Source organism: Bos javanicus, chromosome 9 (genome assembly GCF_032452875.1).
Source record: "Bos javanicus breed banteng chromosome 9, ARS-OSU_banteng_1.0, whole genome shotgun sequence".
Taxonomy (NCBI): domain Eukaryota; kingdom Metazoa; phylum Chordata; class Mammalia; order Artiodactyla; family Bovidae; genus Bos; species Bos javanicus.
The window spans coordinates 99253714-99274273 of record NC_083876.1 but is presented as its reverse complement, the minus strand read 5'-3'; the positions used below and the strand labels follow the sequence as shown (position 1 = coordinate 99274273).

At 42.8% G+C, this 20560-nt stretch overlaps 1 long non-coding RNA gene across 1 annotated transcript; it reads left to right on the top strand.

Annotated features, from left to right (window-relative positions):
• The first annotated feature begins 604 nt into the window (after positions 1 to 604).
• LOC133254277 (uncharacterized) lies at positions 605 to 9055 on the top strand. Its single transcript, XR_009738630.1, has 3 exons — positions 605 to 1194; positions 3278 to 3366; positions 3501 to 9055. It is a non-coding gene; the product is annotated as an uncharacterized LOC133254277 (long non-coding RNA).
• The last annotated feature ends 11505 nt before the right edge of the window (positions 9056 to 20560 follow it).

Genomic DNA, 20560 nt, shown 5'->3' with positions numbered 1-20560 from the left:
AAGGCATGAGATCAATAGTCTCATCAAAGTCACCATATTTCCTGATTTTCCCATTTAAAAAGCAGGTAGGTCACTTACGCCAGTATCACAACCAAGCTGAAACTGTTTGGTCCCAGCCTTTCCTTTCTTTCTGGGCGCTGCTTCTGCACCCCCGTCAGAGACGTTTGGGTGCCGGCACTCTCCCCAGTAAACAGCAAGGACCACATAGATCCCTCTGGTGATGGGGGCTGACTTCACTGGAAGAGGTCCTCCCAGCTCCCACTGGAAAAGAGCTGCCCCTAGAGGCTGCTTGACTGATGGATGGGAACCATCTTCTGAATGCTGTCCCAGAGCCTCCCCTGCCTGTGGGCTCACAAGGGAAACTCTGGGCATGTTTCTGTGAGATGCTCCTCCTTAAGGAGAGGCCCTTAAAGCAAGGTGGCCGGCTGCCTTGACACCCTGTCTGGCCCTGGGTGGGACCGTGGGCCTCACACAGCTTGGCCTCTCTCTGTGCCTTCGCCACTGTGCTAGACAGAAGGGGCTGATAAAGTCTTCCTCTTCCTTCCAGAACTATCTGCTCCAACCTGACCTAAGATAATCGTGAGATGCATTAGAGTGGCTGGAGCAGCTCAGAGGGGTTCCTGTCCCAATACTCAGCACTTCTTATGGAATCTGCCGGGGAGGGGCCTTGGTGGGGATGTCAGTTTCCCAGGCTATGCTAAGCTGCATCCAGAAAGCTTCACACCCTCTCACGCATGTGTTTCTGGGGGGAGATGAGCCCACCACTTCCACTACGATTCTTTCCCCTGGAGACCAGAAATCAGAGCGTTAACAGTTACTCCGGGCCCGCGGTGTTGGGCATTAGCGATGCCTCCCAGGGCGTCCTGAATTATTCAGAGAGCATCTTCGGGCTGTTGAGGGATTTCCAAACCCCTCCTCCTACCACCACCAACAACCTTTTTCTTTCTAAAGAGACTGGTGAAAGCGTCTGTAAATGCTTCAAAGGGGACCAAGTCTACAGCAACATATGATGCCATGACGAAACTCAAAAGGTCCTGGGAAGAGGCAAAACCATGGACTTGAAGGGGAACTTCTCATGAGGTGAAATCTTAGAGGCATGTGGCGAAAATCTTCTGATGTGAACTCGTCAAAAGATTAAAGTGTTCAATCTCCCCCTGGCAGGGTGAGACGAGCTGCCAGGAACCCAGAGAAAAGGTGAGGAAAAAAAATGTTCTTTGTGACAGAGAAGCTGTTTGATAAATTACCAGATATAACGGGTCTAATTCTTCATCCTTAGATCAGAAAAACAAAAACTCTAATGCCATTAATGGAACAGCAGCCAAGAGAAGTAATGTGAAAATACAGGGGGAAAGAGATACAGAATGGAAAGAGAATATTCACATGATCTATCCTTCCTCTTAAAGCTTTGTGAGACCGATTTTCGTCTTGTGGAGGTGGGGTGAGAGGTTAAAGAGATAGCAACCACATACTTAGACTAAAAAGCTTTCCATTAACACTGTTCATAAATTTTAATGCTTCAAATGAGGACAAATTAAGGTTAGCAGGGGGAAAAAAAAAAGTGGTAACTGTCATTATTTCCGGTCTAAGTTTTTGGCTAAGAAAAGGAGCAATGTCTATGCACCAAGCTGCCTTCTTCGCTTTACTTTCTACATTTGATTTCTGGGGAAACAAGCAAGTATGATTATAATTACTTCAAGCAATTCCAAGACATTGTTGTCCTGACACATTGCACACAATTCCTGTTTTTCCTCCAGGACTCCACTACAGATTCAAATGCATGTGTGCAGTCTAAATCTGTGGTCTGTCCTGCCTCCCCGGCCAAGAAATAATCCACAGAGAGCACAGCCAGATATTACAGTGCGTTCTCTGAGTCACTCCAGGTCACGCCATCAAGCTTCTTCCAAAGAGTGAAGGGCAGGGAAACACTAAGTGTCAGAAGGTCACGGAGAATGTGGACCAGAGCTTCACATCCTGTTCTCGGCCCAAATTCTTACCCCCCGTCTAAATAGGAGTAGCTATGCCTCCTACGCTGGAAATGTATGGAAATATGGGAAAGGGGTCCATGAATTTTGATCCGCTAACACGGACACGACTGAGCGACTTCACTCTCACTTTTCACTTTCATGCGTTGGAGAAGGAAATGGCGACCCACTCCAGTGTTCTTGCCTGGAGAATCCCAGGGACGGGGGAGCCTGGTGGGCTGCCGTCTATGGGGTCGCACAGAGTCGGACACGACTGAAGCGACTTAGCAGCAGCAGCAACAACACGCATGACGCTAACATTTTTGCAATTCCTCCACTGAATAAGGAAGTTGGATGCTTAAAACTCTTGCTAAAAGTTTAGATGCCTATGTTTGGGAAGTCCCCGGCCTTTTTCTTCTTGCTTTGTGGTATTACACATCCAGTCATGGCTTATGTGGCCAAGAGCATAGACTTTGGGGTAAGACAGAGCAGCTTGCTCCAGTCTCTACCGTTTACTTATTGTATGATCTCAGGTAAGTTAGTTAACCTTGTGAAATGTCAGTTTTCTCATCTATAAAATGGGAATCATAATAAAAATGTTTCATGATATCAGAAACTCAGTGTTTCTGTTTCCTCTTATATTTCATGTGCCTTAAAAAAAAAAGGCTACAGCTACTCATAGAATGAATGGATAAATTCTGATAAAAATTAATTTAAGGAAAGGCAACTAAGTTCCTTAGCCTGCTTCTCACCCATAGTAGTTACTCAGTTAACATTGATTATCACAGTTATTATAAAAGTAAGTCAATGAGAGACTACAAGTATCTTTATTCTTGATATGATAGGCATTTTAGTTTCCTGGAAAAGGAGCTGTTTTCACCCTGGGAGCAGATGCAGCAATCTTGCCCCGATCACTTCCCTGGTGGCTCAGGCAGTAAAAAATCTGCCTACAATGCAGGAGACCTGGATTCGATCCCTTGGATGGGAAGATCCCCTGGAGGAGGGCATGGCAACCCACTCCAGCATTCTGGCCTGGAGAAGCCCATGGACAGAGGAGCTTGGTGGGCTACAGTCCATGGGATCGCAAAGAGCCAGACACGACTGAGTGACTAGGCGTTACCCTGACCACCTGCTTCCTGGAATTAATACTACGTGGTGAGGTGGAGCCGAGGGTTAAATGAGATAATGTCTGTGTTAGCTCAGAACCTCATGAGCACTGGGGTTATTTTCATCCACTCTCATCACCGTTGTTGTCTGAGGCTGGAGTGCGGAGGGTGCATAGAGACCCCTGGGCTTAATTCTCTTCCTTTCCGCAGATGAGGCAACTTGTCCAGAGTTGTCTAGAACTTCACAGCCAGGGGCTGACACTCGCTCTCTGGCCTCTGACTCCTCTCTTCTAACTCAGGTAGGTGTGACTTGTGTACTATGTGTAAGTGCATCCCAAGGGTGGCTGTGGGGCAGAGTAAAGACCACAGGGTCATGGGATGTTGGAGGAAAAGGAATATTAAACATCGTTAATCCAAAACGTTCCATTTCCAGGGCTGATACTCAGGGGGCCGAAATGATTCAGTCCGTGGGGTCGCAGAAGAAGCAGACACGACTCAGCAACCAAACAGCAACAACCACCTAAGAATGCTTTTGGCATTTCATCAGAGCACCCAGACAGCATGTGGCCAGCTTGGACTGATTAGGTTCATCCTAGCTTTGGAAGAGGGTTGTCCTCAAGAAATAAAACCTCAAGACAAATAAAAACTTAAGGAGGAATGAAGATAGCATGCACCACCTACAACATTTTTTAAAAGGTATTGCCATAAAGCCGAGGCCATGTTTTGAACACTAGGGTCACCGTCCGCTGTGGATTACCTGCACTGGTGAAAGTGAAGTCACTCAGTCGTGTCCAGCTCTTTGCGGCCCCAAGGACTGTAGCCTACTGGGTTCGTCCGTCCATAGGATTTTCCAGGCAAGGATACTGGAGTGGGTTGCCACTGCCTTCTCCAGGAGATCTTCTTGACCCAGGAGTTGAACCCGGGTCTCCCACATTGTAGGCCGGCGCTTTGCCGTCTGAGCCGCCAGGGAAGCCCATCTACACTGGCAGGCGTGCCAAGCACCACCCAGGTGCTGTGCCCCCACCAGCTCACATGCCACCATGGTCCTGGGAGACGTGTGTGTTCATGGCTACTTTGTGCGTGAGAAAGGCTCAGAGACTGTGGGGAACCGAGAAACACACACTCCTAGGCTCACTCCAGAGTAGCTGAAATCAAATCTCCAGTCATGAGACTCACGAATTGGTGATCTTATGGATTCCCTGGGTCAATCTAAGGGCAGGACCAGGCTGGAAAGCATGGGTTAGGTCGCGCTGCTCAACTAGGTGTAAATTATTGAGATCAGCCAGCCAAATGATAGTTCTAAGATGCCATTCAGGCTGTTTTTCTCTGCTCTCTGCTTTGCAACTCTGCTATTATGAGTAGCATGGGTTTCATCTTTAAGAATAAAAATCTTATAAAGGAGCATCTGGATAAAAGGAAAGAGCTTTTGAGAATTAAAACTGTGATATTATATATAAATGAAACATGCTTGTCTGAAAAAAATCTTAACTGTTTTCCTGAGTCTAAAATGAGAAGTTGCCTGCAAAGGAGCTGGCCCATCACAGAGGCCCAGCCAGTGGCTGGGAGGCCGTGGAGTGTCCCAGAAAGAGTGTGGATTTTGAAATCCGACAGACCTAAATTCAAATTCTGGCAGCTCCACAATGTAGGCAATCATGACAGCTGGTGATGTTACCTGCCTTGCAAGATGGCTCTGAAAATCAAAACTTAAAGATATGTCCAACTCCATTAAACAGTCCTTAGGACGTAACTGTGACCAAAATAATGTGAATTTTCTCCCCCGTAACCTCGCCCATCTCCACTACTTTGTTTGTTTCTCTTTTCCCTTTACTGAGACTAACTTCCCGTTGTGCAAAGCACCACGTTCCCTTCTAAGACGGCCTCTTTTGCTAACCCAGTAAGCAATATAGGACTTTTTGCTTTCTAATCTCACAAACTTTTCTGAGTGGGGGAAAGGTATTTCTTAAAAAGTGGCCACGTTTCCCAAAGATTATTTGTTGTTGTTTTTTAGCCACTCAGTCACATCCAACTCTTTGCGACCCCATGGACTGTAGTCCGCCAGGCTCCTCTGTCCATGGGATTTCCCAGGCAAGATACTAGAGTCGGTTGCCATTTCCTCCTCCAGGGGATCTTCCCAGCCTAGGGATCAAATTCGAGTCTCCTTCTTTGGCAGGCAGATTCTTTATCCCTGAGCCACCAGGGAAATCCACAGATTATTCCATATATTAAAATTAATCATTTGGGGGTTTTTTGCTCTAATGAAAGCTTTATACTTTAACTTTCCAAAATAAGGTATCCATATAAAGATTTGCTTTAGTTCTTTTTCTGATGGATTATCAAACATAATCCTTTGATCATTATCAGATAGCCCTTCATGCTTAACTATGCATTACATGGATCATGTTCCATTACCAAACCCAAGGCCATGTATGTGACTGTGGGTGCTTAATTTGCCAAGACAGTTTTAATATTGGGTAACTTTATTCTTTTCAATAATTGAGAAGTATTAAATATATAACAATGTGAATTAGGTGTCACACCTTTAGATGATCTTCATATAAATCATCTACTTTCATGTTAAGAAATTACACTGTTTTTATAATATATGAATTCATTCATATTAGAGTCTAAATGGGTAAAAAGTTAGATAATGATTTGACATATAATGCATCTTCTTAATTGAAGTGAATAAAATTATGTAAAATTGGAACTGTCTTGGATAATCTGGAACATATGGTCACAATAAATATAGTTTCCTTCCTCTGTGTACTTCACAAGTAGTCATACTATGATCTCACATGAATTAGAGAAACTTACCAGGAGCAAAATTACAGAATAGCTATATTGTACAGAGAAACTCCCTCAGTTAGAAAATAGCCAGGCAGCACTAACAAAAAATATTTAGCACTGAAGAAATGAAATAGATTAATTCAATACAGACTACTCAGTGTCCACAAGATCAATAAGAAAGAAATGTATAGTAGCTGCTGCTCTGAGCTTTGGTTGTTTAGTATGATGCTACATGTATTGAAAATAATTCAAATTGCAAATATGAGGAGACCATGAACTAGTAGAAATTAATTGTGGAACAGAAAGGCCTCTTGTGTTAAAGTGTCTAAAGGACGAGTTTATGGACCAGCATCCAAGTCAACAAAGACTGTGCAGAAACTTAATTCACATCATAAAACTCTTAACTGATTGATTTACCTATGCCAAGAGTTATTCTCTGGGACATTTAGTACATTCTGCTTTGTAATGAGTAGCCGCTAAACGTAATTTCATCAACAGGCGCATTCTTTATCAACCCACTCAGACAACTGATACCCCTAGAGCTGTTTAGCCATTAAGCCCTCGCTCCGTTGACACCTTGTGGGCTGAATACCAATGCCCAGCACTTGCAGAGGTCTGTGTGCCAGGCTTTACACCCAGTAGTGGACTGGTAAATCAGTTTCCTGGTGGAGAGGAGGGATGTCCACCTGCCAATGCCTATGGTGTAAATTCTTCCACCATAGCCAACTTCAAGCTACTAACAGTCTAACAATTGCTTCTCGAAATTAATGCAAGCTGACTCAAGCACACAAGTGTCTGATTATTGAATTAACAGTAAAACAATGAGGCAGGTAGCCCTCAGTTCTTAGATGAAGAAACTCAGGCTTGGAGAAATGAACTAAGCTGGCCAAGAACACACAACTGATAGGTAGCCAAGTTGGGATTTGAGCACAGGCTGCCCGTACAGGAAGCTTTTCAGACGTACACCTTGCAAGGCTGTTTGGAGAATCACATAAAATGCTTATTTAAAAATAGTATAAAATGTCTTTTTATAAAATGATGGATAAGCTCTATTACTATTCCTTAAGCATCTGGGAAGAACATATTTCTAAACAAGATAAGGAGACATTTCCCTGGTGGTTCAGTAGTTAAGACCCTGCATTCCCAAGGCAGGTTCGATCCCTGCATTGGGGAACGAAGATCCCATATGCCACACAGTGTGGCCAAAAGATAATAAATATTATATTTCAAAAGATATAAAGAGTGCTTTTCTCTGAAATTATTGACCTTAAATCACGTATTTTACAATCTTCATGCCCCATGAAGTCACAGAACCATCTAACTGAACCCAACAGTAGGGTAGGCAACTGTGCTGGTCTCCATGACTCAGAGTTGACTGAGATTGGCTCCCTGTCTCCAGGGAGCTCACCACCTAGCAGGCAGGCTGCCCAGGAAACCCTCCTTAATCTACTTAGAGATAAGCCAGGGTCTTAAAGAAACCAAGCATCCAAATCAATGATTGGGGAGGTTCCCCTGCTCTGAATTTTTAAGAAGAGGAATCATCCCTAGAGTCTGGTGATCAGAGGCTAGAATCACCATGGAATCTTGTCAAACCACACTAGCTCATGTATACCTGTGGCAGATTCATTTTGATATATGGCAAAACCAATACAATATTTAAAGTTAAAAAAAAAAAAAACACACTAGCTAAGGTTCAACCAAGGTATTTTGGTTTGATAGTTCTTGGGTAGGGCTGGATATTCAGATATTAATTTCCACAAGTGATTCTATATATTTCTCTGATTTTTTACCAGAATATTAGAAACTACACTTATTGTATCTACCAAACATATTACAGTTAATCCTTAATATTTGGGGACTCTTGCTGATATCAACAGTAGGAATGATGCTGCCATTGACTTAGGCCACATTTCTACACAAGTTCCTCATTTTTAATTGGAGGAGGGCATGGAAACCTATTTCAGGATTCTTACCTGGGGAATCTCATGGACAGAGAAGCCTGGCGGGCTAAAGTCCACAGGGTTGCAAAGAGTTGGACACAAGGGAAATCAGTCCTGGGTGTTCACTGGAAGGACTGATGTTGAAGCTGAAACTCCAATATTTTGGCCATCTGACGCGAAGAGCTGACTCATTTGAAAAGACCCTGATGTTGGAAAAGATTGAGGGCAGGAGGAGAAGGGGACGACAGAGGATGAGATGATTGGATGGCATCACCGACTCAATGGACATGAGTTTGGATAAACTCTGGGAGTTGGTGATGGACAGGAAGGCCTGGCATGCTACAGTTCATAGGGTCGCAAAGAGTTGGACACGACTGAGTGACGGAACTGAAGTGACTTAGCACACACGCACCCTGATATCAACAGTAGGAATAATGCTACCATCGACTCAGGCCACATTTCTACTCAGTTTCTTCATTTTTAATTTTAGAGCTCTTTCCTTGCAAAATTAGCTCTTTCCTTGCAAAAATTGATTTTTTAATAAGCTGAGAACTGTTTAATCCTATCCCATTTTCCTGTTTCTCTTAAACTGGGGCTCGTAATTTAAGCCAACCCCATTTTCCCTGAGCCCTGAAACTGTAGAATTAGTATAGTATATGTTTCTCTCTTTATTACTATAGACAGTAGAAACTGCAGAAAATAGTTCCAGTCAAAATATCACCTAATAAACAATCCTCCAGAGACTTTGAAAGCTCCCTACAGAATTCCGTCATAACAATGGCCGTAAAAACAACATTTTATCCCCAGATCATGCTGTGTGTTTATTCAGCCAACAAGATACTGAATGTCATTGGAAATGGCAGCATCTGGCAACTCCTATATATTGATGTATCTCTAGTCACTTTCTGTGTGACAGCCTGAGAAATGGAATAAAATACCAGGTACCAGAGGTACAAGACTAGTGACTTATCACCTTCACAGAGCCTCAGCAAGTCCATCTGCTCATCCTACTCGTGAGGAGCTAAGAGAAGGAAAGGTAATTGACTTAACTGACATAGCCAGATGAGGGCAAAGCCAACACCAACATTTTGGTCTCTTTCTGTCCAAAACCCAAAGTACCCTAGCACCTGTTACTTTAATTACATACTAATGCTGAAATACACTGTGATTTCTTCATGCACGGTTATAATTTATGGCCAGAAATAAACCACTTTTGCACAAAAAATTAATTGCATGCAAATAAAAATAATTCCTACAAACTATGTAAACATTTACATACGCAAAGTTATCTATACAAGCAGTGATCTGGCAGTAAATAGAACATTTTTAAATTTAGATTAAAAGTCAGGTAGAAGTCTACAAGTATAAACTATTGTCAGTACTTTGTACTTTTAACACAGAGTTCAGACAAAAGAATGAAGAAGAGTTGCCTCCTGATGAGCTTTAAACTACAAATATCAGCACAGAGTGAACAAAGCAGAACTATGCCAAAAATACTGGCAAAGAAGAAGTAGAAAAAAAGGAAGAGGAAGGAGGGAAAAGGAAGGAAGGATGGGGGAGGAAGGAAGATACACTTAAATAATTCAGCAGTACTTGTATCCTTTTGAGACTTGCTTTAAGTCATATTAGGCAGGAATAGAGCAATCTTTTTTATCTACTCTTTTTAAAAATTTTTCAGCCATACATATACATGTATCCAGTCTCCCGCAAATTCCCCTTCCATCCAGACTGCCACATAACATTCAGCAGAGTTCCCCGTGCTACACAGTAGGTCCTTGTTGGTTATCCATTTTAAATATAGAAGTATGTACATGTCCATCCCAAGCTCCCTAACTGTCCTTCCCCCCAGCAACCATAGGTTCATTCTCTAAGTCTGGGAGTCTGTTTCTGTCTTGTAAGTAAGTTCAGTTGTATAATTTCTTTTTAGCTTCCACATGTAGAGGATATCATGTAATACTTCTCTCTCTCTGTCCAGCTCACTTCACTCGGTGTGACAATCTCTAGGCCCATCCGTGTCTCTGCAAATGGCTAACATTCCACTGCATACACGTCCCACGGCTTCCTTGCCCATCCCTCCACCTGTGGACATTCAGGTCGCCCCACGAAGAACACAGCAGTCTTCATCGAGTCCCTCTGAGGACTGTCCAGTCAGCCTGGGTGAACAGCGTTGTTCTTGCTGTTACATGAGCTTTGAGTATCGTTCCTTCTGCTCCTTCCAAGTGGTTGCTTTCTTGGCGTGGGGCAGGTTCCTCACAAAAGTGCTGATCAGTGCTTAGGACAGGACTGGAGAGGGGGCTTCTGCGGACCTCTGGAGGGTCCTTCTGCTCCCAGTGCTCTGCCCCGGGAGCCCCAGCTGCCTTGGTCCACCTAAGCGTCTAGCTTCATCCCCTCAACACAGGGAGTCTTCTCCACTCTGCCTGCTAGAGGAATAAGCTGTCTGTGTTCATCAATTGCTCTTGCTTGCTGTCCCTCTCTCGGGGATCTCTGTCCCATGCTCTCTGATGTCCAATCTCTAAAAACCATTGCTTCACACATTTTGTCCAGTTTTTAAGTTTCTTTTGAGAGAAAAAAATCTTGTACGGTTACTTCATCTCGGCCAGATGTGAGAGTATCAGTGTTACCTTTGGAATAATCGGTTCCTTATTATAAGGTGGCCATCCGATTTTAGCCCCAGTCCCATGGCTTGGGAAGCATGACGCTGCCCTGGAATACGCACCAGTGTCTGTGTGACAGCACACAGATGTCCAATCCATCAGGCCTGGCTTTTGACCCCAGACCCCACGGTCATCAGGGTGATGTTATGAAGGACTTAAGAGAGATGACAGCCCGCAGGAGACACACAGTGACCGAGCTGGAGCCTGATTCCAATCTTGAATTTCTTCTCAGGGTGAATTGCTCACGTGCATGGTTTAAAAAGTAAAATAGCTACATGAACATATGTAGCTTGCAGACTGTTGTGTACAACCAAATCCTGTGACCACCCATCATCCTTTTCAGATGGAAAGTGTATCTATCCAATCTTAGTCGCACCATTAAAAACAATACTATACACTGAAATCAATACTATATGCTATTATTAATAAAATATAAAATATTTTATTTCCCAGGAAGTGTGTACTTGTGTATAAAATTACATCTTTGTTACAACATATTTTCCATATTTCAATCTTCAAATGCCAGCTATGGACTTTTGAAAATGAGGCTACAGTAGTAGCTTTATTTTGCATCCAGACTTTCTGGTTCCTAGTGACTATAATACTCCCCAGGAAACTAACTACCTGTACAGGTTACCAAGTTGGAGATTTTGTCTGAGAGGAAATGGAGTACGCCATTACAGACTCACCTGACCTCAAGGAAACTTGCCAAGGTTTTAATTTTATTTGAGCAGTCTGAGGCAGAGACTTAGATTTGGGCCAATTTTAACTAGAATCTTCTGCTTCCAAAACACAGAACTGAATGAGTCTGTTTACCTCGTCTCATCTTCACCCACTCTCCCCGGTTTAACTGGAAGTAAGAGAAGTTGGATCTGAAAATATATATATATTTTTTATTTTGTCTTGTCTACTCATAATAAGACAACAGAATGGATGTGGAAATTTTATGATCTGTTCCCCTGGTCCTATTTAAATATACTCTGATGTCTGAAAGATAAGGTAGTTTGTCCTTATAACATTACTAGAGATTTATTTTTATCAAAGTTTTATATGTGTATATGTGTGTGTGTGTCTGTGTGTGCATAGATATGTATATATAACAACTTCAAGGACTCTGGTTTTTTATGTGCATATACCATATACGTATATGTACATATATGTATATGGCATCTATATGTATGCCATATATATATATATATGTACATACTTATGCACATAAATAGTCGAACAGTCCTCAAATTTGTTATGAAAAACAGAAACTTCTCCCATTACCATTTACCCTATCTTCCACAAAATTACTTTCAATCTATTTACCAAGTCTCTGGTTAATTATTGGAAGGACTGATGCTGAAGCTCCAATAATTTGGCCAGCTGATGCAAAGAGCCAACTCACTGGAAAAAATCCTTATTCTGGGAAAGATTTAAGGCAGGAGAAGGGGGTGACAGAGGATGAGATGGTTAGATAGCATCACTGACTCAATGGACATGAGTTTGAGCAAACTCCAGTACAGATGGAAGGACAGGGAAGCCTGGCGTGCTTCAGTCCATGGGGTCACAAGGAATTGGACACAACTTAGCAACTCAACAACAATAGCATATCTCTAAATTATATGATTATATTGTGGTGTCTTCATTATAAATATATGTATGCATGTATACTGAGTTTTGTGTATCTGAGGTTACTGATACTTCTCCCAACATTCTTGATTCCAGCTTGTTCTTCTTACTGCCCAGCGCTTCTCTTGATGTACTCTCCATGTAAGTTAAATAAGCACGGTGACAATATACAGCCTTGACATTCTCCTTTCACTATTTGGAAATGGTCTGCTATTCCATGTCCAGTTCTAACTGTTGCTTCCTGACCTGCATACAGATTTCTCAAGAGGCAGGTCAGGTGGTCTGGTATTCCCATCTCCTTAAGACTTTTCCACAGTTGTGGTGATCCACACAGTCAAAGGCTTTGGCATGGTCAATAAAGCAGAAGTAGATGTTTTTCTTGAACTCTCTTGCTTTTTCGATGAATCAATGGATGTTGGCCTTTTGATCTCTGGTTCCTCTGCCTTTTCTAAATCCAGCTTGAACATCTGAAAGTTCATGGTTCACGTGCTGTTGAAGCCTGGCTTGGAGAATTTTGTGTGAGATGAGTGCAGTTGTGCAGTATTTTGAACATTCTTTGGCATTGCCTTTCTTTGAGATTGGAATGAAAACTGACCTTTTCCAGTCCTGTGGCCACTGCTGAGTCTTCCAAATTTGCTGGCATATTGAGTGCAGCACTTTCACAGCATCATCTTTTAAGACTTGAAATAGCTCAACTGGAATTCCATCGCCTCCACTAGCTTTGTTTGTATTGATGCTTCCTAAGGCCCACTTGAGTTCACATTCCAGGATGTCTGGCTCTAGGTGAGTGATCACACCATCATGGTTTTCTGGGTCATGAAAATCTTTTTTGTATAGTTCTTCTATGTATTCTTGCCACCTCTTCTTAATATCTTCTGTTTCTGTTAGGTCCATACCATTTCTGTCCTTTATTGAGCCCATCTTTGCATGAAATGTTCCCTCGATATCTCTAGTTTTCTTGAAGAGATCTCTAGTCTTTCCCATTCTATTGTTTTCCTCTATTTCTTTGCGTTGATCACTGAGGAAGGCTTTCTTCTCTCTCCTTGCTATTCTTCGGAGCTCTGCATTCAGATGGGTATATCTTTCCTTTTCTCCATTGCCTTTAGCTTCCCTTCTTTTCTCAGCTATTTGTAAGGCCTCTTCAGACAACCATTTTGCCTTTTTGCATTTCTATTTCTTGGAAATGGTCTTGATCACTGGCTCCTGTACAATGTCACAAACTTCTGTCAATAGTTCTTCAGGCACTCTGTCTATCAGATCTAATCCCTTGAATCTATTTGTCACTTCCACTGTATAATCACAAGGGATTTGATTTAGGTAGTATCTGAATGGTCTAGTGGTTTCCCCTACTTTCTTCAATTTAAGTCTGAATTTTGCAATAAGGAGTTTATGATCTGGGCCACAGTCAGCTTCCCATCTTGTTTTTGCTGACTGTATAGAGCTTATCCATCTTTAGCTGCAAAGAATATAATCAATCTGATTTCAGTATTGACTATCTGGTGATGTCAGTAACCTCAGATATATAGATGACATGACCCTTATGACAGAAAGAGAAGAACTAAAAAGCCTCTTGATGAAAGTGAAAGACAAGAGTGAAATAGCTGGCTTAACATTCAACATTCAGAAAACTAAGATCACAGGATCTGGTCCCATGACTTCATGGCAAATAGATGGGGAAACAATGGAAACAGTGAGAGACTTTATTTTGGGGGGCTCCAAAATCACTGTGGATGGTGACTGTAGCCATGAAATTAAAAGACGCTTACTCCTTGGAAGGAAAGTTATGACCAACCTAGACAGCATATTAAAAAGCAGAGACATTACTTTGTCAACAAAGATCCCTATACTCAAAGCTATGGTTTTTCCAGTAGTCAGGTATGGATGTGAGAGTTGGACTCTAAGGAAAGCTGAGCACCAAAGAATTGATGCTTTTGAACTGTGGTGTTGGAGAAGACTCTTGAGAGTTCCTTGGACTACAAGGAGATCCAACCCATCAATCCTGAAGAAAATCAGTCTTGAATATTCATCGAAAGGACTGATGCTGAAGCTGAAACTCTAATACTTTGGCCACCTGATGTGAAGAACTGACTCACTAGAAAAGACCCTGATGCTGGGAAAAATTGAAGGCAGGAGGAGAAGGGAATGACAAAGGATGAGATGGTTGGATGGCATCACTGACTCGATGGACATGAGTTTGAGTAAGCACTGGGAGTTGGTGATGGACGGGAAAGCCTGGCGTGCTGCAGTCCATGGGGTCACAAAGAGTCAGATATGACTGAGCGACTGAACTGAACTGATCTTGATGATTCTAGTTATGTAGTATGATTAAGTTTTATGCCCTGTACCTTTTTTTCTTGAGCTATTAATAATAATTACCTAGATTTTGTTGTTGGCCTAGTTTTCTATGCATTTACCAATATGTCAATCCTAGAGTTTCCACTTCTTATCAGAATCTTTTCTGAAACCCAGACGCATCAGGAATTCTATCCGTTCATCTTCTTGAAATGTTCTCTCACCATCCTTCTCCAGTTTGGGCTCAGGACCCCATGGCAGCCCCCACAAATGTCATATTGCAGTCCCCATGCCCTCCCCTGGGGTCTGCTTCACCTCTCCGAGCTTCCTTTATCCCAAGTCTGCTCATTTCCTGGTTTCCTCCCTCATTCTGGTGGAGTCAGCCCTCCAGTGGCTTCCTGTCATGGCTGTGCGGAAGGTAGATCTTTTAAGAATCAGCCTGTCTGAAGACATCTTTCTTCTACACTCACATTTGTTTAAGAGATGAGCTGAACGTAATGCTCTGAGTTAGAAGCCATTTATCTCTAGAACTTTGAAGTCATGAAAGGTTTGTCTTCAAACCCCCCATCTAGCTGTTAAGTCCAAAGCCTTTCTGATTCCTGGTCATATGGACAAAACTTTCATTTCTCTTCCAGAAGCGGAAAGAATATTCTCTTTGTATCAAATATTCCAAAAGAGCATGACGATACAGTTTATTGCCTGAGTCTATTTTAATTCACTGGGCAAAGTTCTTTCATTGGCCTTTCAATGTACAGAGTCCTCACTTTCTTTCCTGGGATAATTTATTTCCCTGATTTGTTTAATAATGATTTATCTGTCCCATCTTCCTTATCTTCTCTTTCTAGAACCTCTGTCATCAAGATGTTTGACTTCTCCGATTGGACTTCTGATTCTCTTGTATTTTTTCCTCCTATTTTCCATCACCTTGTCTTTTTGTGTCAGTTTCTTGGATATTTCCTCCACTTTATCTTCCATCTTGTCAACATGTTTGTTGTTACTATCCTATTTTAACTTCCAGGAACACTTTTTAATTCTCCATATGTACTTTTTTTTATAGGACATTCTTCTTCCTGAGTGGGTGCAATTACTTTCATTACAGTATAGATATTAATGAAGGGGTTTTTTAAAACATATTTTCTTTCTTCAGAATTTGCCTTTGCTTCATTTGTTTTTGTTTGTTTACTTATCTTGATCCCTAGCTTTCATATTACGGGTTATCTTGAGATGTCTTATAATCCTTGGTTATCTGTTTGTGTTTAAGACTTGGCTCCAAAAGCTGGGTGGAGTCCCTGTGTACATGGTCAGGCTTGTTCATTGAAGAACCTTTGATACAGGTTCTTCCCTGGTGGCCCAGATGGTAAAAAATCCACCTTCAATGTCAGAGACTGGGATTCAATCCTTGGGTTGAGAAGATCCCCTGGAGAAAGGAATGGCTACCCACTCCAATATTCTTGCCTGGAGAGTCCCATGGACAGAACAGCCTGGTGGGCTACAGTCCACGTGGTTGCAAAAGTTGGACCCACCTGAGCAACTATCTTTCACTTGATACCAGTGCTTTCCGATCTTTCCTTGTGGGCTGATCAGATTGTCTGCTGAAGAACTGCTGTTACAAGACTGTGGAAGCCAGGTGAAGGGAAGGCTGAGGCTCTGCACTTCTATTTAATCATCTTGTTTATGTTAGCACCTGAGCCCTCTTCTGAGACACACGCCCGAAAACCCAAAGACGCTCTGTTGTAACCTTTCTGCTGCTGCTGCTGCTAAGTCGCTTCAGTCGTTTCGGACCCTGTGCAACCCATAGACGGCAGCCCACCAGGCTCCCTGTCCCTGGGATTCTCCAGGCAAGAACACTGGAGTGGGTTGCCATTTCCTTCTCCAATGCATGAAAGTGAAAAGTGAAAGTGAAGTCACTCAGTCATGTCCGACTCCCAGCAACCCCATGGACTGCAGCATACCAGGCTCCTCCATCCATGAGATTTTCCAGGCAAGAGTACTGGAGTGGGGTGCCATTGCCTTCTCCGTGTAACCTTTCTAGAGATCAACTTTCCCTCCAGTGTTCCTCTGGGTACAGAAGGAACCTGGGAATCCTGTCCTTTTCCAGACTTGCAGTCAGTCCTCCAGATTTTTCTCCCTCCTCATCTGCACTTCCAGAGTCCCCTTATGTCTCTAGTCCCTAAGAGTCCCATGATTCTATAAAGCACAGGGTTCCTGGCTTTTCCTACTGAGGACTTTTGTTGCTCAGTCACTCAGTCGTGTTCGACTCTTTGTGACCCCACAGACTGCAGCACACCAGGCTCTCCTGTCCTTCACTATCTCCTGGAATTTGCTCAAATTCATGTCCATTTAGTTGGTGATGCCATCCAACCATCTTGTCCTGTGCCAGCCCCTTCTCCTTTTGCCCTCAATCTTTCTCAGCATCAGAGTATTTTCCAATAAACCAGCTCTTCGCATCAGGTGTTGAAGCTTCAGCTTCAGCATCAGTCCTTCCAATAAACATTTAGGGTTGATTTCCTTTAGGACTGACTGGTTTAATCTCTTTGAGGCTTTAGGATTCAATTTTTCCAATTCTGCTCTCATTTATCCCTTTGCTTCTTGCTTCCGGAATGTGTTACATTCTTTCCCTTTCTTTCTCTCTTTGTCCTTGTGGGATTACGTTTTGTCATTTTAGTGGGGATTTAAGAAAAGCAAAAGTAAATGTCGGCATTCAATCCACCATCTGTACCTTGAAGCCTACATATTGTAACTGTTTTATTTACCTCTGTGGTGAATCACACACATATCTGATTCCTTGTATCTTTGCCCTTTTTAATGTGGTTTTGAGGATCCTGTCATCGGAAAGTGAAGTCCACTCCCTTTCTCTTAAATCAAGGCTGGTCCTATGATTCGCTTTAGCCAATAAAATGCAATTGAAATGGAAGCACAATGGCTCCAAGCTTAAGCATCTAGCTGCCCTCCATGTTTCCACTTGCTGTCTGGAGCCCTGTCTAGCTACCATGTGGACCAGCCCAAGCTCACCTGCTGGCAGCTGAGATGACTCCAGAGCCAGAGGAGATGAGACATCACAGCCGAAGCCTTCCTGGACCAGCTGTCTTCACGGATCCCAGAGCTGCAAGTGCAGGACTGAACACACCTAAAACTAGAAAAACACACTCGCCCAGCTTAGCACAAATCTCCCACCCACTGGACGGTGAACTGAAGAGTTGTTGTTTTAATCCATTGTTTTAGGGAGCATTCTAAAGAATGTGCTCTCAAAGGTTCACGCAGCTCAACCCTTTAAAGACATGGGAAAATGCCTTCACTGAGCCAGGAACGGAGCCATCCATCAAATTAGTTCATTGAAATTGCTGTTGATTATGCATATGAACAATGCCTGCATAAATGATAATCTGTTGGTTCTTATTACAAACTACACTCCCCAAAAGATAACAAATCAATTTCATAGCCAATGTTCACGCAGCAGTAGACAATTTATCCTGACACTTGCTACCTGCTGGCTACGGTTCCCAATCATGCCAGATGCTGAAGAGCAAGTCTGTGGACGCTGTGAGCTCAGATTCGTTAAGATGCCAGGGACTCATCCACCACATTTCAGTGCACCATCAAATTCCTCCAAAAGCTAAACAGTGATACCTCCAACTTTCAAGTCTGCTAACATCTTACCAGAATGAAAGTAACAAATTAATTCACTGTGAAGTTGCCTTTTTGAGATGTTACTGGATTTTCCCACAGTCAAAAAAGAAAATCAAAATATTTGGAGGAGGCCTATATGGGAAAAGAGAGTTAAGAGTTGGACCATATAAAGAAGGCTGAGCACTACCAAAGATGCTTTCAAACTGTGATGCTAGAGAAGATGCTAGAGATAGCCCCTTGAACTGCCAGGAAATCAACCCTGAATATTCATTGGAAGGACTGATGCTGAAGCTGAAGCTCCAATACTTTGGCCACCTGATGCAAAGAGCCAGCTCATTGGAAAAGACCTTGATGTTGGGAAAGATTGAGAGCAGGAGGAAAAGAGGGCAACAGAAAATGAGATGATTGGATAGCACCACTGACTGACTGAACATGAGTTTGAGCAAACTCCTGGAGACAGTGAAGGACTGGGAAGCCTGGCACGCTGCGGTCCATGGAGTTGCAAAGAGTCGGATATGACTTAGCAACTAAACAACAACAACATATGGGAAAAGAATCTTTTTTAAAAAAGAGTGTATATATGTGTGTGTGTGTGTGTGTATCAGATTCAGTTTGCTGTACATCTGAAACTAATACAGCATTGCAAATCAACTGTACTCCAATAAAATTTTTTTAAAAATTTAGAGGAGGACTTGTGAATGAAGAAAACACAGTAAAGGAAACAAACGTGATAAGCCCTTACGATAACCCAGTCACCCCAGATCCAATGGGGACCATGTGTCCTTCCCACCAGGCCTCTCCGGAGCTGTGGGGAGTGATGCTAGGTGCAAACAGGCGTCAGCCTCGGCCCTGTTTCAGAACTGACTCACGCCGCTGGGTAGAAGCGAGAAACCACCCATGAGGGATACAGCATAGGGTTCAGAGGCAGGAGGCAGGTCAACTAATCTGGGAGACATACCAGCTTTAACCAGAAGAGGAAAAACGAGAGGTGAAAAGAAAAATTTAGCCATGAAAATTTAACATCCTAATTTCCTGAAACCTAGAAAATTCTAGTTAGCACAAGAGAGAACTAGATTGAAGAAGTGGAACAAAGAGCTGATTATCTAATTCTTTAGACATTGATTCTTTTAAATTTTAAGATGCATATAATTATTTTCCCTCGTGAAATTTGCAATAGTGTATTATTTAGAATGTCATTAACAGTTAACATGGCCGAGTCTCTAAAAATGCAGCAGCAAAAGATTCTTCTATTTCATTTTCTTACTTTAGGTATGTCCCTCACCAAGTTTCTTTTTTAACCCATAAAACTGACTTGAAGGAACAGCAGGATGTCTTTTTGGATTCCATTTGTATAGGAAGGAGCCCTGTGAATTTTCATAACCGAAACTGGGTTTTCATTTTCCGGTGAAGCGATCCACAACTCTCTCCTCTAGTCTCCATATTTATAAATGTAAGACCAAGATACGTATATCTCTGTTACCAAGACACAACTGAGTTAAGCAATGTACCTGTCTGAGAGATCTGTCATGGGAGCCCTTGGGAATCTATAGATTAATATCAATATAGATTATGGATGTTGATATTTCTGGGTGTTTGATCAGTTGTTCCCTCAGACTGCTGTCTTGATCCAAACAGGAAGCTGCCTGTTTATATTTTCCTTGATGAGGGTCCAAAGAGGAAAGAGCCTTCCTCAGACCGGTTCCTTGGGCACACAGCCTTCCTTGGGCATGGTTAGATCCCTGGAGCTTCATCGACCAGCTTGTATCTCTCTCAATATTCCTTTCTCCTGTTCTGCCCTGTGTAACCTTCTCATGCCCAAACCTTAAGCCCCATTGTGTGTGCTAAGTCATTCAGCCGTGTCTGACTCTGTGACCCCATGGACTGTAGCCTCCAGGCTCCTCTGTCCATGGGATTCTCCAGGCAAGAACACTGGAGTGGGTTGCCATGCGCTCCTCCAGCGGATCTTCCTGACCCAGGGATCAAACCTGTGTCTCTTATGTCTCCTGCATTAGCAGGCAGGTTCTTTACCATTAGCACAAGCTGGGAAGCCCTAAGCCTCATTAAACAACCTCAGCATCCAGAAAGATGCTACATTAGTAGAGCATTTCACTGTTTATTAAACCAAAGGATGTGTGTCAAGGTGCCTGGAGGGGTACTTCAGTTCCTTAGCAAACACGTCTTTGCTTGTTCTCTTGTTTAAGCTTCAGAGTGTGTAGTGAGTTGGATGTAACCATTCCCCTTTCTTCATGTAATAATGAATTAATACCCAAGATTTCTTGAGTGCCAGACATTGTTTAAGCACTTTATGTGTTAAGTCATTTAGTCTTCATAATGCCATGGCAGTAGTTAGAATATTATGTCCATTTTGCAGATGAGGAGACTGAGGCCCGGAGGTCTAAGGAACTTACTCATGTTTATGCAACTGGTGGATGACAGAGCCAGAACTTGAGTCTGGCACAGTCTTATTCCCATGTGAGCTTGACCCCTGCACAGCAACTGCCAACGGAAGACAGCCTACCCATCTGGGGAGGGGGGAGCAGAGAACAGGAGGCGCTTACCCATGACAGAGCTGGAGA